Here is a 17,197-nt window from a genome sequence, read left to right as displayed (position 1 = left end):
CATACTAGTGACTGTTGTATTCTGCTACCTTTCCTATCCTCTACGATCCCCCCTCCCCTCCCTTCACATCTTCTCTCTCTACCCCATCTACTGTAATTCATTTCTCTACCTTGTTTTTTTTTCCCTTTCCCCTCACATCCTCTTATATGTAATTTTGTATAACAATTAGGGTCTCCTTCCATTTCCATGCAATTTCCCTTTTCTCTCCCTTTCCCTCCCACTTCTCGTCCCTGTTTAATGTTAATCTTCTTCTCATGCTCTTCCTCCCTGCTCTGTTCTTAGTTGTTCTCCTTATATCAAAGAAGACATTTGGCATTTGTTTTTTAGGGATTGGCTAGCTTCACTTAGCATAATCTGCTCTAATGCCATCCATTTCCCTGCAAATTCCATGATTTTGTCATTTTTTAGTGCAGAGTAATACTCCATTGTGTATATATGCCACATTTTTTTAATCCATTCATCTATTGAAGGGCATCTAGGTTGGTTCCACAGTCTAGCTATTGTGAATTGTGCTGCTATGAACATCGATGTAGCAGTATCCTTATAGTATGCTCTTTTAAGGTCTTCAGGGAATAGTCCAAGAAGGGGAATAGCTGGGTCAAATGGTGGTTCCATTCCCAGCTTTCCCAGGAATCTCCATACTGCTTTCCAAATTGGCTTAACCAATTTGCAGTCCCACCAGCAATGTACAAGTGTACCCTTTTCCCCACATCCTCGCCAGCACTTGTTGTTGTTTGACTTCATAATGGCTGCCAATCTTACTGGAGTGAGATGGTATCTTAGGGTGGTTTTGATTTGCATTTCTCTGACTGCTAGAGATGGTGAGCATTTTTTCATGTACTTGTTGATTGATTGTATGTCCTCCTCTGAGGAGTGCCTGTTCAGGTCCTTGGCCCATTTGTTGATTGGGTTATTTGTTATCTTATTGTTAAATTTTTTGAGTTCTTTGTATACTCTGGATTTTAGGGCTCTATCTGAAGTGTGAGGAGTAAAGATTTGTTCCCAGGGTGTAGGCTCCCTATTTACCTCTCTTATTGTTTCTCTTGCTGAGAAAAAAAAAAAAAAACTTTTTAGTTTGAGTAAGTCCTATTTGTTGATTCTTGTTTTTTAACTCTTGTGCTATGGGTGTCCTATTAAGGAATTTGGAGCCCAACCCCACCATATGTAGATCAGAGCCAACTTTTTCTTCTATCAGACACAGAGTCTCTGATTTGATATCAAGCTCCTTGATCCATTTTGAGTTAACTTTTGTGCATGGTGAGAGAAAGGGATTCAATTTCATTTTGTTGCATATGGATTTCCAGTTTTCCCATCACCATTTGTTGAAGATGCTATCCTTCCTCCATTGCATGCTTTTAGCCCCTTTATAAGATAGTTGTAATTTTGTGGATTGGTCTCTGTGTCCTCTATTCTGTACCATTGGTCCACCCGCCTGTTTTGGTACCAGTACCATGTTGTTTTTGTTACTATTGCTCTGTAGTACAGTTTGAAATCTGGTATCGCTATGCATTCTGATTCACACTTCCTGCTTAGAATTGCCTTTGCTATTCTGGGTCTTTTATTTTTCCATATGAATTTCATGATTGCTTTATCTATTTCTACAAGAAATGCCGTTGGGATTTTGATTGGCATCGCATTAAACCTATAGAGAACTTTTGGTAATATCGCCATTTTGATGATGTTAGTTCTTCCTATCCATGAACAGGGTATATTTTTCCATCTTCTAAGATCTTCTTCTATTTCTCTCTTTAGGGTTCTGTAGTTTTCATTGTATAAATCTTTCACCTCTTTTGTTAGGTTGATTCCCAAGTATTTTATTTTTTTTGAAGATATTGTGAATGGGGTGGTTGTCCTCATTTCCATTTCAGAAGATTTGTTGCTGATATACAAAAATGCCTTTGGTTTATGTGTGTTGATTTTATATCCTGACACTTTGCTGAATTCATTTATTAGCTCTAGTAGTTTCTTTGTAGACCCTTATGTGTTTGTTAGGTATAAAATCATATCATCCACAAATAGTGATAATTTAAGTTCTTCTTTTCCTATTTTTATGCCTTTTTTTCTTTCATCTGTCTAATTGCTCTGGTCAGTATTTCAAGAACTATATTGAATAGAAGTGGTGATAGAGGGCATCCCTGTCTTGTTCCAGATTTTAGAGGGAATGCCTTCAGTTTTTCTCCATTCAGAATGATGCTAGCCTGAGGCTTAGCATAGATAGCTTTTACAATGTTGAGGTAAGTTCCTGTTATCCCTAGTTTTTCTAGTGTTTTGAACATAAAGGAATGCTCTACTTTGTTGAATGCTTTTTCTGCGTCTATCGAGATGATCATATGGTTCTTATCTTTAAGTCTATTGATGTGGTGAATAACGTTTATTGATTTCCATATATTGAACCAGCCTTGCATCCCAGGGATGAATCCTACTTGATCATGGTGTACAATTTTTTAGATATGCTTTTGTATCCGATTTGCCAGCATTTTATTGAGGATTTTTGCATCTAAGTTCATTAGAGATATTGTCTGTAGTTTTCTTTCTTTGAAGTGTCTTTGTCTGGTTTCGGGATCAGGGTTATGTTGGCCTCATAGAATGAATTTGGAAGAGCTCCTTCTTTTTCTATTTCCTGAAATAACTTGAAAAGTATTGGTATTAACTCTTCTTTAAAGGTTTTGTAAGACTCCGCTGTATACCCATCCGGTCCTGGGCTTTTCTTGGTTGGAAGTATTTTGATGGCTTCTTCTATTTCTTCCTTTGTTATTGGTCTGTTTAAATTGTGTGTGTCTTCCTGACTTAATCTGGGCAAATCATATGACTTAAGAAAATTATCAATATCTTCACTATCTTCTATTTTATTGGAATATAGGGTTTTAAAATAATTTCTAATTATCTTCTGTATTTCTGTAGTGTCTGTTATGATATTGCCTTTTTCATCCCATATGTTAGTAATTTGAGTTCTCTCTCTTCTTCTCTTCATTAGCATGGCTAAGGGTCTGTCGATCTTATTTATTTTTTCAAAGAACCAACTTTTAGTTTAATCAATTTTTTCCATGGTTTCTTTTGTTTCAATTTCGTTGATTTTCGCTCTGATTTTAATTATTTCTTGCCTTCTGCTACCTTTGCTGTTGTTTTGCTCTTCCTTTTCTAGGGTTTTGGGATGAAGTGTGAGCTCATTTTTTTGTTGGTTTTTTTTCTTTTTTTGAGGAATGAACTCCAGGCAATGAATTTCCCTCTTAAAACTGCTTTCATTGTGTCCCATAGGTTCCAATATGTTTTGTCTGTGTTTTCATTTATCTCTAAGAATTTTTTGATTTCATCCTTTATGTCTTCTGTAACCCATTGATCATTCCGTAACATGTTGTTCATTTTCCAGGTGATGCAGGATTTTTCCTTCCTTCTTTTATCATTGATTTCCAGTTTCATTCCATTATGATCAGTTAAGATGCATGGTATTATCTCCACACTTTTATATTTACTAGGAGTTGCCCTATGGCATAATATATTGTCTATCTTTGAGAAGGATTCATGTGCTGCTGAGAAGAACGTATACCCACTTGATGATGGTTTATATATTCTATATATGTCAGTTAAGTCTAGGTTATTGATTGTGTTATTGAGTTCTATAGTTTCTTTATTCAGCTTTCGTTTGGAGGATCTGTCCAATGGTGAGAGAGGTGTGTTGAAGTCACCCATAATTATTGTGTTGTGGTCTATTTGATTCTTGAACTTGAGGAGAGTTTGTTTTATGAACATTGCAGCACCATTATTTGGTGCATACATATTGATAATTGTTATGTCTTGTTGGTGAATGGTTCCTTTTGACAGTATATAGTGTCCTTCTTTATCCCTTTTGATTAACTTAGGTTTGAATTTGATTTTATTCGATATGAGTATAGCCACTCCTGCTTGCTTCCGAGGACCATGTGAGTGGTATGATTTTTCCCAACCTTTCACCTTCAGCCTGTGTAGGGATTTAATTGTGATTTAAGGTAAATTCATTAGTTTCATTAAAGGCCTACAGATTTTGATGGCATATAGAGAATTGAGGTTTGAACTTAGGATTTTATGTTAAGGTCAGGCGATTTGATGGTATGGAGGTTAGTATATCTTAGCTTTTTTGGGGGGTTGCTCAAATGCAGGCGGATATTAACAAGAGAATAGACAGGAGTACTTGGGGGTAGTTAAGGGCTTAGGCGGACTATAGATCATCTTGTAATATTCATCTATTTGCATTTAGTAAATTATACACAATTGGAGTGGTCATGCTTGGGAGGAAAGATAGGGAAAAGGTAAGGAAGCAAACCAAGAAAGAGAGAGGGAGAGAAGAAAGAAAGAGGAAAAAAATAGAAAAGAAAAAGAAGTGATAAAAACATAATAAAATAAAATAAAAATTACAATTAAAAAAAACAGCAAGCAAAAAAAAAAAAAAAAGAAAGAGAAGAAAAAAAGCACTGTTAGGCTTCTATTTTCTTCGCTTCCAGTAGGTGGAGCTGTGCCTTCCAGACCAAGATTTTGCCGTCTGGCTGTAGGAAAGAATCATGAGGCCGCTCCCTCCTCCCCCACCTGGTGTCTCTCCAATCCTGATCACTTAGGTTTATTCCTGGCCTCTAGTCGGCTGGCTTCTCCCGCCAGACAGGCCTTCCCCAGTGTGATACCTCTCCGCAGTTCAAGCTATACTCTGGGCCTGCAGTTTCCTGGATGTGGAGCATGGCTATTGGGACCCGGCCCCCTATTGTTTGGATTCCCTCTGATAGCCACTCCTCCAGGAGCTGGTGAGACAGGTTTCGTTTTTTGCCGCTGGTGGGAGGGGGGACTTGGAGGTCAGGTGCCTTTACCTTTTCCCATGCCTCTATTCACCGCTCACTCTGATAATCACACCCTAGGAAAGCCAGGGAGAGGTGCTATGGGATTTCTCCGCTGTATGGGAGAAGGTCTAAATGTCACACACCTGTTCTATCACTGAACTTGCTGTGATGGGGTCTGATCTGTTGGAAACTGGCGATGGTGATGTCAGCTCTCCAAGATGGTGGCTGCTGGCTTCCTCGGTGGGGTGTCCGGTGTGGAGGGCAGATCTGGACTGTTTCTCTCCACGTCTCAAACCCAGAACTCAGCCTGGAGCACTGTGAGGGCACAGTTGGCAGGACCCCACAGAATCCGTAGCACCATTTCTCTGCGTTGCTGGCACGTTGGCTTTCAGGCTCTGGCTGCAGGGCGGGCCACTGATCAGTCAGCCTGCATCTCCAGGCGCATGGTTCACTCGCGATTGAGACGCAGTAACTGATCCTCGGGTGTTGCAATCCTTCCTCTAGGTTTCAGTGCACCCCAATTTTGCTGGAAATTCCTAACAAGATAGCTTCTGGCCGTTCTAAACTCACTAATCACCAGCGCAGTGACATGGTACACTGGGGTGATACACTCTATTCGCCGCCATCTTTCTTCTGGCTTTAAAAATATATACCAAACACTAGGTATTTGAAATCTTCAGAAGTATATTGTGTTATATGTACTTTTGAAAGTCTCACTTAAGTTCTAAAAAAAATAATTAAAAAGTATATTAAACTTGAATGAGGTAATGACCACTAGAAATTTTTAAAAATATTTGTACTAAAGGGATACCTTGTCTTAACTTAAATTTTTAGGATTTCTTTTCTGTCAGTCTTTCCCAAGATCTTAATATAGTATTTAATTTGAGATAATTTATTTCAAACCAAAGTTAATTCTGATATTTAATAATAATATCATAATTCAAGTATTATAATTACTATTTCTCAAATTATACTGTTTTTATGATGATGATAATCAAGGGAAAAGGACAATGATATAAAGATCTGGACTCTGAATACTTACATTAAACAGTATTAAATGACTTTGAAATAGCAAGTATGAAGAAGAAGTGATATTACCACTAAAATAAATATCACATTAAGAAAATTATTTGTTTTCAAAGGCAATTCATGTGTAAAGACAAAAATTATGAATATGTTTAATTAGAGATATTTCTTGTCTATGCCTTTTGGTAGAACAACTGGATTGTACTTTAAATGAGAAGTATGACTTCAATTTATAAGTATAATGCCTTTTTCACATTATACTTTGTTTTGTTGAGAATAATTAAAGACTCTATAGATGAAATAATGACTAAAAAAGAGAGATGCACAGATGAGGATTGATTGTATTTACAAAAGATCTTAAGTCATAATGTTTGAATGAGTTTGAGAAATATAACTGATATTTATCTATGAAACGTGAAAAGATCTGATAAGGAGCCTTTAAAGATGGAAAAGGAACTAAGAGATTACTTTCAAATGGAAACCAAAGGAGAAAAATTTTAAAAGACTTGCTAAAATACCAAATATGATCATCAGAAAAAAAAATGAATTCTAATAAATAATGATTTGAATAAAAGGTGCACAACAATGGCCAATGCTTTAAACAAGTCCTATGAGAAAAGAGGAGATAATTTTAACTGAAAAATGCAAGAAATAAAAGGCTTAATTATCCCTGGAAAATGCAGAAAGACTGAAATAATAACTATGTAAAATTCAATTTAAAAAAAGAACTGGCAATACCAGACTTCATTTGAACATGGAAGGCGTATTAAGCTAGTCAGGAAAAAGTGAGAAAATAATAAATTACAAAATATATTTCCTAGAAAATTTTCATAGAAACTGTGTCATTTACATCATACTGCACAACATCTTATATCAGAATGCATGTGAGCTGTGACTGACTGTTAACTGCATACACATATGTAATGATAAGGAAGGCTTTACAAATTTATTCCTACTATCATTCCAAAAGCATTTTGAAATGGGAATGAATGAATTTATGTCACTGGAAGAGAATTATACCAGTGATCTTCAATAACAGGGTCATGAGAACCCAAGTGGATAGCCAGCACAGTTTTTGTGTGTCAGCAATTAATTTTCAGTCAAATTGTCTAAAATATATGAGCTGTAGGTATGGTTCTTAATATAACATCATGAATATTGCTGAAATTTTCTTAATATCTTGGTTTGCTAAGAATTCAAAGTTGAAAGAGTTTATCAATCAATACATAAAAATATATATGAATTAGTAAACTAGAATTCCCCAGTTATGCAATGTTTATCATATACCTATCCAAATATTTTTTCCATCAGAAAACAGTTCTGTGGCATGCCATTAAATGTTCATTAAAAAGCAGCAGAAGAATATTGTTATACAAAATTCAATATGAATCATTGCTTGTCATTAGTTGATTTATAGGGAAATCGAATGTACTCTCCATGGTGCAAAGATTGTGATAAGATATTCTATTGCTTTATTATGACTATTTAAGTTACTTTAAATGAATGTCAATTGGACCAGCAAATTTCTCCCTCTTATGTGTATTAACTTAGCTACTGAAGAGTATATAATAAGGCTTGCCAGAGGAAGAGCAGAATTAGAGCTAGTAGTTGTATTTAAATAACTTGCTTTTAATAGAGCTACTATTAGAGAATTTCTTTAAAGAACTGCATTTTATTCATTAAAAGTAGTTTTGACAAGTCTATGACTCTCACACTTATATGTAAGTTAGAGGAGATTTCCTACTTCCTTTGAATTAGTCTTATCCAAATATATCTATAGAAAATAAGAAAGGAAAAATGTTGCTATTGTAAGTGTGTGAATAAAATTCAAACACAATTAACTGTGAAAGGATAATTTATTTCAGTAGTTTCTTCCAGTGTTAATCTTTGCTCATCATTAAATTTGTAAAAATGTTTTAAAATATGTTTTAAAATGTTCAAAAATATGAACCAAAAATAAATAAATAAATGGAAAGAAAAACAGTAGAGTAGAAGAAAAAAGATAGGAGAAGGGAAGAAGAGAAATATAACTGATATTTATCTATGAAAGGTGAAAAGATCTGGTAGGAGTATTTAAAATGGAGTAGAATGGGGATTAAGATGGAGTAAATCAAAGGCCATGCATATATGGTTTATCAAAATGAACCCACTACTATGTATAACTATGATGCTCTAATAATAAAAAAAAGCCAGTTACATTTAAAAAATATATATATATATATATATATATATATATATATATATATATATATATATATTCATTTAATGAAAAGCATGTACATTGTATTAATTAACATTTTTAGACACTGGTAATGCTATATTATCAAGAATGAGTGAAATTTGGTGATTCACTATGTGTGTGATGATCTTTGTATTTGTGCTTTGGAGGAATAAACTTTGGGAATATAAAACAATGTAAATTAATGTAAATATAAATATATAAAATAATGTAAATGAGAAAATACACAGTTTTCCATATACATTTATTTCATTTTGCTATATACAAATGGATTAAGGTGACCACATATCAAATATTCCAAAATCAGTCATTTTAAATAAATGTAATGAATGACTTAAGAGAATTTTTTTTCTTCAGAGCAGTATTTTCCACAAGTGAACTAAACATCTATGTTGATAGTTCTTTGGATGACTAATTTAAAGGAGGATAGTCATAGTTTAGTTTCACATATAAGTGCATGTACTCAGTTATATAATCTATATATACTTATATGCATACTAACAAATCACATAAACAAACATATGCACATAATGTGATGGGAGGGGATTCAATTTGAAGAGTAGAATAGAAGGTATTTCTGAAACAAGGAACAACATTAGTAGAAATAATGATTCTAGTTTTACATCATAATAATTAGATGAAAGCTAATTATTGTATTTATTGAAACTAAATTAAGAAAGGTTATTATTGTCTTTTCCCCTTAGTATTTTAAATGTGCACACACACAGGGGGTGAGGCAAAATTCTTTGGAACTTAAGCTATTTAGATGTTTATTATTACTTATTTCACTAAATTTCTTCCAAAAGTGTTGATATTTACAGCTTGGAAAATCATGATTTAAATAAGAACAGTTCTTTCTTTGTGCCACCCTTTTAGAATAAAAATGAAAATCATAATTCTAATCCCTTTTTTCTTTGGCTCTTAAATTCAAAAACTATTAGTAATAAACGTCAGTTTCACATGGAAGCACATCTATTTAAAAATATAGTACATACAAAATTGAAAATGTCTTCTTTGTTCTCTCTTACAACCTGAACAATGTTAGAGTCAGAGGTATTTTGCTGTTCACTTAAAATTTAGTCCTCTTCTATGTGTCATTGAATGAGACCACATTTAAAGCCTAATTTGAAAAAAGAAAAACATGCCTTTTCCTTCCAACTGTTCTTTTAATTTTGCACATTATAAGCCTAATTCTTCAGTCCACAGTCCACACAGGGGGTGGAAAAATTGTAATTCTCACCCTGTAGGAAGATTGTCTTTCTCTGCAAGTCTGTTCTACCTTTAAAAATTGTGGAATATTGAGGAACCAGTGTGTGTCCTCTGACAGGTGAAATACACTAAGTCTGTCTATAATTACATCTTAGTGTGTCATAGTTGAATACATAGACATAGACAAAGACGTAGTATGTGTGCATCGAATGGTGTGATGTCGAGCCATTAGAAAAATGGCTCAATGACCATCTCAAGGCATGTGTAGTTAATTGATGTTTTAGTCAGGTTTTTATATCACTGTGATCAAAAGACCTGACAAGAACAATGTGAAGGAGGAAAAGTTTATTTTGGCTCACAGTTCCAGTTGTACAGTCCATGGTTTGCTATCTGCATATCTCTGGACTATGTAAAGGAGAACTTTGTGGCAGAATTGCATAACAGAAGAAAGCAGCCTCAGGACATGACAACCAGAAGTGGAAAGAGAAAGCTCTGCTCACCAAGGACAAAATACAGATGTCAAATGGACTCTCCCATGGACCTATTTCCCCCAATCACACCCTATCTGCCTGCACTTAATGCCCAACCTCTCATAAGCTAATAATTTCACCTCTGGAAATTATTGTATTGTCACACACATGAGCTTTTGGAGGCTACCTCTTACATAAAACATAACATTCTACTTCTGCCCCCGCACCCCCCCAAAGCTCATGCTTATTTCACAATGTAAAATATAATTAATTCATTTCTAAGAGTCTCTATAATCTTAACAGTCCCCAACATTGCTCAAAATTCCACATCCAAAATCTCATTGGAGACTCTGCAAACTCTTAGCTATGATAGTATCAATCAAAACAAGTAACATATATCCAATATATAATAATACCACAGAGTAAATATTTCTATTCTACAAGGGAGAAATAGGTGCACAAGAGTACATGTATAATGGCATAATTTGGCGTGAACATACTTTATATACAGAGTTACGAAAAATTGTGCTGTATATGGGTAATAATGAGTGTAATGCATTCCACTATTGTCATGTATTTAAAAAAGAAAATAAAATAAAATTTTAAAAATGTATTTTGGTCTAAAGCAAGAAAGGGAAGTTTAATAAAAAATTCATTGATATACAGAAGGAATTAGACTATTTTAATAGGTAATCTCAGTTTCATATTGCAGCTCACAAAGATTAATGAATAATAATGTAGGGTACAGAGATATAGGAGGTTAAAAAAATAAAAAGAAAAAGAAGGGATAGGACCAAAGCAAAGATGAACTCTAACTGGGCAAATGAATCCAGCATACAGGCACATGGCAGCCTGATGTTCTCTCCAAAGGGCTGTGTGGCTTCAACACTATAGCCTTTTGAGTTGCAGCCCACAGGATCTTTCTCTTGGCTTATCTTTGCTCAACTCCTACAGCTTTCCTCAGCAGACATCCCATGGTAGTGGTATCTCTTAATCTTGGGAGTCTGTACTGCACCTTTAGCTTCCTTCTCATTCTCCATGAATTGCCCCCCTCAGGGAATGTCCACAGGACTCTGACCCTGGATAACTTTGTCTGACCTCCCAGGCCTTCCTTTGAAATCTTTTTGGAAGTCTCCATGACCCCTAACTCCAGCATTTGCATTTCTGTAGAACTAGCACCACATGGTTGAAACCAAGGTTGGCCTCTATCTCTAGCAGCACCCAAGTCCCCGGTGATTAAGACTGGTGAGAGCCTGGGTACAATACAATAGGCTCCCCTAGCCAAGTAAGATTTTCCCAAAATCTCTTTTTAAAGAAAGTTTTACTTCTACATCCTTGAGTTCCCGAGGAGCATTCAAACCAACTTTCTTTTGTTTCTGGGAAAAGTATTTAGACTTTTGTTAGTGGCTGTGAACTTTTTAACATCCACACCTTCTTTATCCCTGCCTCCCCAGTTTTACTCACAGTTTTCTGGCCAAACTCCAAGATTTTAAAATATTTCTGCTCCAGTAAAGATTTGTTCCCAGGATGTAGGCTCTCTATTTACCTCTCTTATTGTTTCTTTTGCTGAGAAAAAACTTTTTAGTTTGAGTAAGTCCCATTTGTTGATTCTAGTTATTAACTTTTGTGCTATGGGTGCCCTATTGAGGAATTTGGAGCCCGACCCCACAGTATGTAGATGGTAGCCAACTTTTTCTTCTATCAGACGGCGTGTCTCTGATTTGATATCAAGCTCCTTGATCCATTTTGAATTAACTTTTGTGCATGGTGAGAGAAAGGGATTCAGTTTCATTTTGTTGCATATGGATTTCCAGTTTTCCCAGCACCATTTGTTGAGGATGCTATCCTTCCTCCATTGCATGCTTTTAGCCCCTTTATCAAATATAAGATAGTTGTAGTTTTGTGGATTGGTTTCTGTGTCCTCTATTCTGTACCATTGGTCCACCCGCCTGTTTTGGTACCAGTACCATGCTGTTTTTGTTACTATTGCTCTGTAGTATAGTTTGAAGTCTGGTATCGCTATACTGCCTGATTCACACTTCCTGCTTAGCATTGTTTTTGCTATTCTGGGTCGTTTATTTTTCCATATGAATTTCATGATTGCTTTATCTATTTCTACAAGAAATGCCGTTGGGATTTTGATTGGCATCGCATTAAACCTATAGAGAACTTTTGGTAATATCGCCATTTTGATGATGTTAGTTCTTCCTATCCATGAACAGGGTATATTTTTCCATCTTCTAAGATCTTCTTCTATTTCTCTCTTTAGGGTTCTGTAGTTTTCATTGTATAAGTCTTTCACCTCTTTTGTTAGGTTGATTCCCAAGTATTTTATTTTTTTTGAAGATATTGTGAATGGAGTGGTACTCCTCACACTTCAGATAGAGCCCTAATATCCAGAGTATACAAAGAACTCAAAAAATTAGACAATAAGAGAACAAACAACCCAATCAACAAATGGGCCAAGGACCTGAACAGACACTGAGGATGTGGGGAAAAGGGTACACTTGTACATTGCTGGTGGGACTGCAAATTGGTGCAGCCAATTTGGAAAGCAGTATGGAGATTTCTTGGAAAGCTGGGAATGGAGCCACCATTTGACCCAGCTATTCCCCTTCTCGGTCTATTCCCTAAAGACCTAAAAAGAGCATGCTACAGGGACACTGCTACATGGATGTTCATAGCAGCACAATTCACAATAGCAAGACTGTGGAACCAACCTAGATGCCCTTCAATAGATGAATGGATAAAAAAATGTGGCATTTATACACAATGGAGTATTAATCTGCATTAAGAAATGACAAAATCATAGAATTTACAGGGAAATGGATGGCATTAGAGCAGATCATGCTAAGTGAAGCTAGCCAATCCCTAAAAAACAAATGCCAAATGTCTTCTTTGATATAAGGAGAGTAACTAAGAACAGAGTAGGGTCGGAGAGCATGAGAAGAAGATTAACATTAAACAGGGATGAGAGGTGGGAGGGAAAGGGAGAGAGAAGGGAAATTGCATGGAAATGGAAGGAGACCCTCAGAGTTATACAAAAGTACATACAAGAGGAAGTGAGGGGAAAGGGAAAATAATACAAGGCGGACAAATTAATGTCAGCAGAGGGGGCAGAGAGAGAAGAGGGGAGGGGAGGGGAGGGGAGGGGGGATAGTAGAGGATAGGAAAGGCAGCAGAACACAACAGACACTAGTATGGCAATATGTAAATCAATGGATGTGTAACTGATGTGATTCTGCAATCTGTATATGGGGTAAAAATGGGAGTTCATAACCCACTTGAATCAAAGTGTGAAATATGATATATCAAGAACTATGTAATGTTTTGAACAACCAACAATAAAAAATTTTAAAAAATAAAATAAAATATTTCTGCTCCAGATTATCATAGTGAACTTGGCTAAAAGCCTCCAGCAATATCCATGCCACTATCTGAGAGCCATGCTACCTAGAAATTTCTTCCACAAGATTAATTAGTCAAGATTAATTAGCCTCTCATAAAATTGGAAAAATGTAGAAAATCCACACAACAAGTAATTTGACTTCTTCCCCCCTCCCATTTCTATTACTTTAATTTATTTAATTTCCTTCTGTGGCCTGATTGATCTAAAGAAAATATCAAGAACCATATTGAGTTATGAGAATGTACATCTTGTCTTGTTCCTGGTTTTCATAGACATGTTTTCAGTTTTTCTTCATTCAATATAAGGTTGGCTATGTGTTTATCATATATCACCTTCATGGTATTCAGGAATATCTGTTCTATACCTAGATTTATTAGTGTTTTTAACATGAACAATAGTTGGATTTTTTCAGTTACTTTTTCTGCATCTGTTGATATAATAATGTGACTTTTTGTCTTTCATTCTATTTATGAGATGTATTAAACTTATCAATTTATGTATAATGATCCAACCTTATATTGTTGAAATGAAACCAAGTTTTTCATGATGTACAATATTCTTAATGTGTTTTTGAATATGATTTGCTAATATTTTACCAAGGATTTTTGCTTCTATGTTAATCAGGGGTTTTGATGTATAGTTTTTCACCTTTGATATGTCTTTATCTAGTTTTGTTCTCAGGATGATATGGTTTTATAGAATGAGTTTAGAAATATTTCCCCCCTTTCTATCTTATAGAATGATTTGAGGGGGATTGGTGTTTGTTCTCCTCCAAGGTTCTGTCTGGTGATATTCAGCTGAGAATTGATCTGGGTCTGGACTTTATTTATTTGAAGACTTTTTATTAATACTTCAATCTCATTGCTTGATATTGGTCTATTTAAATTTTTTATATCATTTGTTCAATTGGAGTAGATCATAAGTGTCTGGAAGTTTGTAAATATCATGTTGATTTTACAATTTATCAAAATTTGTTTTCAAAATAGTTCCGTATGATCATCTGGATTTCAGAAGTATCTGACATAAAATCTCCTTTTCCTTCTCTAATTTTGTTTATTTGGTCCTTCTCCCCTTTTTATTTGCTTTGTTTGGATAAAGGTTTATTAATCTAATTTATATTTCCAAAAAACTGTTGCATTCATCCCAAATATTAATTTTAGATCTGATCTTTTCTTACTTCTTTTTTACTAGTTTTTGAATTAGGCTGTGTGGGCTCTCTCTCGTCCAGCTAGGAGGTCTATGGAACAGGGTAGAGGACAGTGTGGCTGTGGAGTTGTTAATCAAGACCTCTGGAGACCAAGCAGGAAGCAGGTCTGATTTTATTGAGCAGTTATTGTGTAACTACAGTTACCATGTAACACGCAATAGCTAAGCAGATTATAGGCAGCCACCAATGCAGTTTCTGCTAACTGTCCTTGCAGTGACCAATGGAGGAGCAGGCCATGGAGCAAACATAGGGATTGTAAGATGTGGCCTCAGGCTCAGGGCTGTGCTTACTGGGTAAGTAGTTTGCCGCTCACACACCTAGCACTGGGAAGTCATTTACAACTCAGATGCCCTTAACATATGCCGTGTATGCAGTACTCCGTGCACTTGTCCCCACATTAGTTTGTTTCTAATTTCTTAGAGCATAGTGATATAGCATTAGACTCTTTATTTGCTATCTTTCTGTTGTTTTTGTTGTTGTTTTAAATATAGGCACTTAATGCTACAATTGTTATTTATTTATTTATTTATTTATTTATTTAAGAAACACCTTCATCATGTCCTCAGAGATTTTTTGTATGTTGTGTCATTATTCTCATTTGATTCTAGAAAATTTTAAATTTCTTATCTTATTTCTTTTTATAATCCATTCCTCATTTAAAAGAAAACTGTTTAATCTCCATGTATTTATGTGAATTCTATATTTTTTCTTGCTGTTAATTTTTAATTCGTTTATTATGTTGTGATAGTGTTCATAGGACTACATCTTTTTTTTTTTTTTAATTTGCTAAGACTTACATGGTGGCCTAGAATATGGTCTATTTTGGAAAAATTCCAAGAACTCCGGAGAAGACAGGAATTCAGCAATTTACTCAAGAAATGTTCTATAGACTTTGGTTAGGTCCATTTGACTTACAGTATTATTTAGGTCAGAACTGTTTTTATTGATTTTATGTCTGGATTTCCTGTCTACTGGTTAGAGGGGTGTGCTTGTTTTATGCAATTATGTTAACTAAAATTTGGGGCTTATTAAATTATTATATCTTTTTGTTGGAATATTGCTTTTATCAATAGGTATTAACTTTATTTTTCTCTTCTGACTTACTTTTGCTTGGCTCCTGTTTTGTAGACTATGCAAATAGCCACTTCTGTTGGTTTTAGGGCTCCATTGGCATGGAATATCTTTTTCATCCTTTTACGTTCAGCCTGAGGATATCTTTCACTATGAGACTGTCTTTGACTCTGGAAAAACAGCATATGTTTGGATTTTATTTATTAAGTCAATATTGCTAATCTGTGTCTTTTTTATGGAGAGTTGAGACAGCATACAGTTTTATTATGAATATGTGATTATAGTTTCATGACATTTTAATTATTTTCCTATATTTAATTTGGTCTAAATTTTTATTTACTTAAATATTCTTTTCAAGAGCTACATCTATTTGGAGCTTTGGAGTTTGTTTTGAATTTTTTTTGAGTGAAATATATATATATGTGTATATATATACATATATATATATGTGTGTGTGTGTGTGTGTGTGTGTAATTTTTTGTAATGCTTGCATAGTAGCATAAATTTTTTTAGTTTATCATTACCATAGAAATATTATATTTTTCTTTGATTCTGAAAGTTATCTTTGTTTGACATAGTAATCTTGATATACTAATCATTGCTTTCTTTCAGAACTTAGATTTTCTCATTCTAAGAACTTTTGAGTTGAGAAGCCTTATTGGTTTACTTCTAAATGTTACCTGACTTTTTTTTTCTTGTAGTTTTTAAATGTTTTTCCTTATCCTCATTAGGCATTTTGATTATGATGTGTTTTGAAGACATTTAGAAAAGATCTTGTCTATTTGGGGTTCTACATAAATCTTGTATATGGGTAGTGTTCATCTCATTCCTAACGTTTGAAACTTTTTCTGAAATTTTGTAACTGAAAGGTTCCTTACTGCCATTAATCTATATCTCTATGCTCTCTTTATCCCAATGACTCTTAAATTTGGTTTCTTGATATTGTTACAGAGTTATTTTATATTCTAATCATGCCCTTTTTATTTATTTTTTTTCCTTATTGCATACTGAGTGTTCAAGTTCATGTGTTCTGCCTTTGAGATTTGAAGTTCTCCTTTTAAGGCCTGATATTCTAGTTTCTACATAATCTAATCTATTTGTGATACTTTAAAGTGAATTTTTATTTGATTACTTGTTCCCTTCATTTTTAGTATTTATGATTGATTTCTTTTCAGTATCTCTATTTCTTTATTTAAATTCTGTCTTAATTTGTTTCTTAGCGATTTCAGTTTACTGAGCATTTCAATAATCAAATTTCATAGTCTTTCTCTGGAATTTCATCTACTTCTGTATTTGTGGGTTCCTTTGTTGGGAGATTGTAAATTTAGGGGGAGATTCATTGGCCTGTTTTTCATGTTTTTACAGGTCTTAGACCATGCATACATCTGTTGTGATAGATTCCTCTTCTTTTATGTACATATCCTTTCATATATAGAAATACTTTTGTAGTAAGTTCTGTGTTGTTGGTATCTTTTAGCTTCAACACTTAGGCTCAGAATAATCTAAGAGTTAATTTCAACTTCCATTGACATTCAGTTTGCTTCTATAGAACTGCTACTTTAAATCATTCCTGGAAAGATGCTGCAATACTGTAGATTCCTCTGAGTTATTATTTTGCAACCTCTCTGGTTTCACTTTATGAATAGATTTCCAGGAGTGGAATCTGAAAGTTCCCTGTAGCTATTTTTACTTGGAGATTGATCATTGATTTGGGTATTGTCTCCCTTATTCTATATGTTACAATACTGTTGGAGGTTAAGCTGGACA

This window comes from Marmota monax, unplaced genomic scaffold (genome assembly GCF_021218885.2).
Source record: "Marmota monax isolate L192 unplaced genomic scaffold, Marmota_monax_Labrador192_F-V1.1 WCK01_AAM20220418_F8-fsc00002, whole genome shotgun sequence".
Lineage (NCBI taxonomy): Eukaryota > Metazoa > Chordata > Mammalia > Rodentia > Sciuridae > Marmota > Marmota monax.
This window is presented reverse-complemented; position numbering follows the sequence as displayed.